At 35.8% G+C, this 7,792-nt stretch overlaps 1 pseudogene; it reads left to right on the plus strand.

The window, feature by feature from the left end:
* The first annotated feature begins 5,260 nt into the window (after positions 1–5,260).
* Positions 5,261–6,226, plus strand: LOC126078864 (olfactory receptor 1052-like; annotated as a pseudogene).
* The last annotated feature ends 1,566 nt before the right edge of the window (positions 6,227–7,792 follow it).

A 7,792-nucleotide genomic window follows, 5' to 3' on the forward strand; every position in this document is an offset into this window, starting at 1 on the left:
ATAGCTAAGACAAGATGGAAAAGGAAGGAACCAGTAAATATGAAAATAGATAATTAGGCATGATCCCATTTAAAAAACAAAAAGAAAAAAAATGAAGAAAATAACCAGAGCCTCAGAGACCTGTGGGATACCACAAAGCTTATTAATATATGCATAGGGGAGAAGGAAGAGAAACAATAGAAACAGAAGAAGGAGGAGGAGGAAGAAGAGAAGAAACAGGGGCAGAAGGAGAAGAAGAAGAAAGGATATCTATCTTCAAGAGTTCCATTTCATATTTGACAACGTCCAATTTTCCTAGTTTCATAATTTGTACATTACACATTCCTATTATTAAAGGATGTTTGCAGCTGTTTCTTCTCATTTTGAGTCATGCCACATCAGCAAATAAAGGTCCTGAAAGCTTCACTGCATCTACCTCATTGAGGTCAACTCTACTTTGAGGAGACATCCCTTCCTCAATAGTATTTTTCGGAATTCTAAACTGAGAGGCTCAACTTCTGGCACTATAAAAAAAAAGTTCTACCCCTGCTGTTGTTGTTGCTTTTAAGTGCCATGGAATCACTTCCGACTCATAGTGATCCTATGTACAACAGAAAGAAATACTGCCAGGTCCTATGCCATTCTCACAATTAATGATGCTTGAGCCCATTGTTGTAGCCACTGTGTCAATCCATCTCGTTGAGGGCCCTCCTCTTTTTTGCTGGCTCTCTACCATACATAATGCCCCTCTCTAGGGACTGGCTACTCTAGATAAAATGTCCAAAGTGTGTGAGACAAAATCTTGCCATTCTTACTTCTAAGGAGCATTCTGGCTGTACTTCCTCCAAGACAGAGTTATTCGTTCTTTTGGCAGTCAATGGTGTATTCAATATTCTTCACCAAGAGAATAATTCAGACACATCAGTTCTTCTTCTATCTTCCTTATTCATTGTCCAACTTTCACATATGTATGAGGTGATTGAAAATACCATGCCTTGGTTCAGGCCTGCCTTAGTCCTTAAAGCGATATCTTTGCTCTTTAACACTTCAGAGAGGTTTTTTCTGAGCAGATTTACCCAATGCAATGCATCTTTTGATTTCTTGACTGGTGCTTCCATGCATGCTTATTGTGGATCCAAGTAAAACGAAACCTTTGACAACCTCAATCTTTTCTCCCTTTATCATGATGTGCCTTATTGATCAGTTGTGAGGATTTTTGTTTTCTTTGTGTTGAGGCATAATTCATACTGAAGGCTGTGGTCTTTGACCTTTATTAGGAAGTACTTCAAGTCTTCTTCACTTTCAGCTAGGAAGATTGTGTCATTTGCGTATCACATGTTGTTAATGAGTCTTCCTCCAATCCTGATGCCCTGTTCTTCTTCATATGGTCCAGCTTCCTGGATTATTTGCTTAGCATACAGACTGAATAGGTATGGTGAAAGGATACAATCCTGACGCACACCTTTCCTGACTTTAAACCACCTAGTATCTCCTTGCTCTTTTGAAACAATTGCCTCTTGATCTATGTACAGGTTCTTCATGAACACAATTAAGTGTTATGCAATTCCCATTCTTTGCAAAGCTATCCATAATTTGTTATGATCCACATAGTTGAATGTCTTTGAGTAGGCAATAAAACATGGATAAATATCTTTCTGGTATTCTCTGCTTTCACCCAGGATCCATCTAACATCAGCAATGATACCCATAGTTCCACATCCTCTCCTGAACCTGGATTGAATTTCTGGTGGTTCCCTGTCATAGTACTGCTCTAACCACTTTTGAATGATTTTCAGCAAAATTTTATTTGTCTGTGATATTAATGATATTATTTGATAATTTCCACATTCTGTCGGATCACCTGTCTTTGGAATAGGCATAAATATGAATCTCTTCAAATCTGTTGGCCAGTAGCTGTCTTCCAAATTTCTTGTCATAGATGAGTGAGCATTTCCACCACTGAATCCGTTTGTTGAAACATCTCGATTGGTATTCTATCCATTCTTGGAGTCTTGTTTTTCACCAATGCCTTCAGTGTAGCTTGTACTTCTTCCTTCGGTACCGTTGGTTCTTTATCATATGTTACCTCCTGAATTGTGTGAACATTAACCAATCCTTTTTAGTACAGTGACTCTGTGTATTTCTTCTAAGTTCTTAGACAAACTGACAGAAGTGTAGTGGATGCAGAAGATAGCATACCTCTTTTGGACACTCTGAATGTGATTATTTTGTTTTTGTCAACTGAGTGCCTGTAGATATAGACTTCTTAAAGGTCTTTTCAGATACTTTTTTTGTCCTTGATCTACTGTTTCCTAGGAGAAAGAAAATCTGAGACACTTAATTTCTTTATCATTTTTTTAAATTAATATTTGGACAGAGAATGAACTATAGTTGAAAAAAAAATAGAGTATGTGCTGGGTGCTTAGAATGTAGGAGGGCTTCCAAGATAATGAATCATTTTCTGTCCTATTTCAAACTTAGGTAGTTTCCCAACCCCTAATCTTACCACCTCCGTATTGCACCACCCAGGCACATATTTGACAGGAGCTATTATTAAATCCAAAATGAGAAGTTTAAAAAAAGATCTTCAATGAGGGGAAGAGTTTACATTTCCAAATTCAGTTATTAATCTTTAATAAACTGCACTTTTTTGTTTTGTTTTAGAATGAAATTCGGTTTCACTTTCACCTCCCTATTAGCCTTTAAACATGGATTTAGTATGTAGAAAATTTTAAATATTTAGTATAAAGAATAGAAATCAATTTTTATTTAGATACATATATAAGTGAACAGTGTGAGAGGTCCCTATCAAAATCACTCATGACGCAGTTTAAGCTAAGGACAAAATCCCCAAAATTACCTATCAGTAAACATCACAGTTTACAAGTTGGGTGGTGGTCTTCATTTCAAGGATTACTGTTATGAACCTCGTTATGAGTAGGAATAAACTCAAAGGCAACTAACAACCACAACAGTGTTATTTTTTTTTGATGCCATTCTGGCCATCCAAAGAATTCAAAGAATGGGATTGGTTTACATCAGGGCTTGCTCTACTAAGCTAAGGCCCTCTGATCCCCCTCCCCTCGTCTAAGTAAAAGCTTCCTTTGCTAAAGTATTGAGCAGATATCAGAATCAATTATATTTCAATTCTTTTCAGAGATCATATATTTTGTGTTTTCCCCACATTTCTTTCTACTCAGTGTCACTTTTAGACAATTAAATACCTTAGGGAAGCATTATGTTCTTGAGAATTTCCTAAATCCCTCAAGAAACATGGAGGAACTTTTCATAACGTATTTATTAAACCCACTCAATCAGAAGATAGACTCCAGGGACTTTATTCTCATTTGAAGTTAGGGAAAATATATAGCAGGGCTTTTTTAAAATCATCTTGTTCTTGCTTTCATATCATGGAAGCTGTGCCTTGGATAGCCATATATCAAAGGTTAATTTTGGTTTTTAATCCTGCTACCTGTAACTACTGTCATTTGTGTTAGTCATGTATTACTATAAATGACAGACAAATTTTAACTGACTTCTCTTATGCAGGAAAATAGTCCATGGGAATAGGTGAACATGAGTTTCCCAAATAAGCCTTTATTTTTGATCATTTTGTTTTCAATTGGTAAGTTAAATTCATTTATTTGAATATCCTGTATAGTTATATTCTGCAGGTCAACTTATATGTATAGATAGATATAGATATGAAAAATATGCTCAAATTTTAATTTGATAAGCCTTTGAAAATAAAAGGGTGGGAAAAATTTATAATTTGACCTCTTAATTCTACCCTTTGTTTTAAACTTCAATCTCTTTTTCAATGTCGTTGTCAAAACTGTTGTTCAACTTCTACCGAAATAATGCAAAATCACTGTCTTAATTCAATTTGTGAACATTCTTTCCTGAAGGATGCATTGCAAACTAAGATCTAACTACATATTCCCATGGAAATTATTCACCTGACACTGTAGATACTCTAGAATTAAAATATTTGTTGTCTCCTCATTTCTTATTCTATTAGTAGCCTGGCAATATTTTTCATTTTTTAATTTTAACCACTATGCTCAAGGAATAGTACCTCCCAGTGAAAGTCTGAAGAATCCACAAAGAAAAAAAAAATCTTTTACTTCACCTATAGAAAGCTACTAGTATTCTGGATTGTTTAAAATATTTTCTATTATCTTTATACAAATATTATAAGCTAGTTAATATATCAGGGTGAATATAATCAAACAGATGAGTGCTGGTTGTGTGTAAAAGACATTGCATGTTCTAAAAATGTTGTTGAACATTAAAAATAAAAAAAAAGTATTGCAAAGCACCATTTGTATCTTTTATTTTTTTTATAGGTTTGTTTTATCATTTAGGCTTAATTTAAATTTTTCTCAGAAAAAGTATGAAGGTTTCTGTTTCCTGAGTTTCTGTAAGGTGTTTCTATTGGGCTTCAAAGGTCAACTAAAATTATAACCTGATGTTTATCATGTTTCATATTCCAGTTTGCAGTGTCCCTTCCTCCACTCCCCCACTTTTCTAAGGATGATGAGTCCAGAGTTTTTGAATGCTAGAGCCTTCTCTTTTATCACTTCCAAATTAAATTTGGAGTATAAGCTAAACATAAATGGGTCATCTCAATTTTAAATTCTGTAGGAAGGATTATTCTAATATTTTGATATGTGTCACATTAAACCACTGACTGCTGGGTCAGTTCTGCCTCATGGAGATCTATGTGTGTCAGAAGAAAACTACATCCCACAGTATTTTCAATTGCTGGTTTTTCAGTGGTAGATCACTAGGTCTTTCTTTTAAGGTGCCTCATCGGTGACCTAGAGCCTCCAACATTTCGATTAGTAGCCCAGAGTTAACCACTTGCACCACCCGGGCACATATTGGACAGGAGCTATTATTAAATCCAAAATGAGAAGTTTAAAAAAGATGTTCAATGAGGGGAAGAGTTTACATTTCCAAATTCAATTATTAATCTTTCATAAACTGCACTTTTTTGTTTTGTTTCTTTAGAATGATATTCACTTTAGTTTTTTATTCACATCAACACCAATGTTTTAAATGAATCTTGAAACTATTAAAGCTCACATGGTTTTCTAATGTAACATGCAGATAAACAGTACTAATTTCATAAATAAGACAACCAAAGAGAGGGGATGTGATCACTCAAGTCACAAAGCTAGTTAAGAATTCCCAGTAGTCTTGATATTGCAGCACCATTATTCTCTCTTAATTTTTTCCAATCTCCTTATCATTAGCAGGGTATCAAGAAAACCAAATGGCTTATGAGAATTTTACAGGGGTTACTGAGTTTATCCTACTCTGACTGACACAGCGTTCGGACCTGAAAGTGGTCCTCTTCATGTTGTTCTGGCTGATTTACATCATTTCTTTGGTGGGGAACCTGGGAATGCTCGTTCTAATTCAAATCACCCCCAAGCTCCACACATCCATGTACCATTTCCTTAGCTGTCTGTCACTTGTAGATGCCTCCTACTTATCAGTCTTTGCACCCAAAATGCTGCTGAACTTTTTTGCTGAACAGGAGACAATCTCATTTTCTGCATGCATTGTGCAATACTTTTTATTTGTGTCACTCATCACCACTCAGGGCTTCTTGCTGGCAGCAATGGCTTATGATCATTATGTGGCCATTGTACACCCTCTAACTTATACAGTGACCATGACTAAAATACTGTGTGTTGTGTTGGTCATAGGATCATGTGTGGGAGGTTTAATGAACTTGTTAACGCACACAATTGGCCTGTCGAAACTCTCTTTCTGTGGGCCAAATGTCATCAGTCACTTCTTCCGTGACCTTCCTCCCCTGCTGAAGCTTTCCTGTTCTGACACACCCATGAATGAATTGTTGCTTTTAATCTCCTCTGGTGTGATTGCCATGATCACTTTCTTGACTGTGATCATCTCCTACATCTTCATTGTTGCTGCCATCCTGAAGATCCACTCAACGGCTGGTAGACACAAAGCCTTCTCCACCTGTGCTTCACATCTGACAGCCATGACTTTATTCTATGGCTCTATAAGCTTTAACTACTTTAGACCAAGCTCCCAATATTCCCTAGAACAAGAAAAGATGGTGTCTGTGTTTTGTACCTTGGTGATGCCCATGCTAAACCCATTGATTTACAGCCTAAGGAATAAGGAAGTAAAGGATGCTGTGAAGAGGGCAATAGAAATGAAACATTTCCCTTGTTGTATTCATAACACACATTTCTCGAAATAGGATACAGATATGTGCTCTGTCTAGTGATATCTATACAAATTTAGTAAAAGTTCATGGCTGAAAAACTTGGAGTTTATTCAATTGAATCCATTTGCTTTAGAGAGGAAGAGAAAATCTGAGAGGAGTAACCTGTCATAGGACACATGACTGGTTATTGCAGCAACTAACTCAAAATCAGACCAGAGACATAGGCCAAATAACTCTGGATAATCCAAAACAGATCCAGTCCCCTCCCTTCACACATATAATTGATTACTGTTCAACATCAACACTTGGAGAAATCAGGATTTAGCAGAAATTTACCTTACATAGATTTTATCTCAGACCTTAGGGAATCTTTAGGAAATTTGTGTTAAATTTTTCTTTTATGTCTGTTAAGTTGGAGTTGCAATTTTGAAATGGGCCTCCCTGACCTTGAAAAGAAGTCATTGGCACCATATGAACTGCTCATAGTCATATTTGCATCAAGAATATTTTTTACTTATTAAGAAAACCAGGAGCCAATGCAGTGAATTTGTGTTCCTAAGATGTCATTTTTTTGTCCTGTGCATGAACTCATAGTGATTAGATTGATCTCAGCTTTGATGGATATTTTCATTTGTCCTTGGTCAAATGTGACATGTGGACAAACACTGACTCCCAAAATCATGGACAACAAAGGATCATACAACCATCCCATCCAAACCCTAATCTGATATAGAATAAACTCTTAAAAGTCCTTAACTCATGGTTGTCTACCATCTCCTCCAAAATCAACACTCTCTTATTTGATGAATTAAATAAGCACTTTTTTCTCCTTTTAAACAAGAAATACATCTCTTCTTAAGGCTTAAATAATTTAATCTTAGATATGCCTTATGAGGAAACCCTGGTGGTATAGCGGTAAGTGCTATGGCTGCTAAAAAAAAAGGCAGGCAGTTCAAATCCACCAGGTGCTCCTTGGAAACTCTGTGGGGCAGTTCTGCTGTACCCTACAGGGTCGCTGTGAGTCAGAATCGATTCGACGGCAATCGGTTTGGTTTTTTGGATGCCTTATGAAGTCTCAGAACTTAGATCTTTTCATTCTTCATAAAGTTCTCAAATGTTTTTGCCAGAATACCCTACTGTGTGCAATTTTTCTCAGGCTATTTCCAGTCTTTTCAGTTATGCTTCATGCAATATCATTTCAAATTTCATCAGCGTCTTCATTCCTTAGTTTGTCAATGTGGAAAGATTACATGGAATAAATGGTAAAAGAAACACAGGTTTTTATATCAGTGAATTGTTCTTTTAAAATTATTGTTCTACCAATTTTTACAGTGTAAACTTGGAGAAATTCTTTAAATATTTCAGTCCAACTCTAATGTGACATCCACTGGGCTAATGTGAGTCATGAGAATGAAAATACTTAACTAAATCAATCTCATGATAACTAGAGATAATACTTGGAACATATGTATCTGGAACGTAGTATAGGCATTTAATAAATAGAAACCTTTGCAACTCTTAACTTTCAGTTTTCAGGAAGAAAGATATACTCCATTAAATATATATATGTATTATTATAATATTTTTAGTATTTCTTTC

Source organism: Elephas maximus, chromosome 7 (genome assembly GCF_024166365.1).
Source record: "Elephas maximus indicus isolate mEleMax1 chromosome 7, mEleMax1 primary haplotype, whole genome shotgun sequence".
NCBI classification, from domain to species: domain Eukaryota; kingdom Metazoa; phylum Chordata; class Mammalia; order Proboscidea; family Elephantidae; genus Elephas; species Elephas maximus.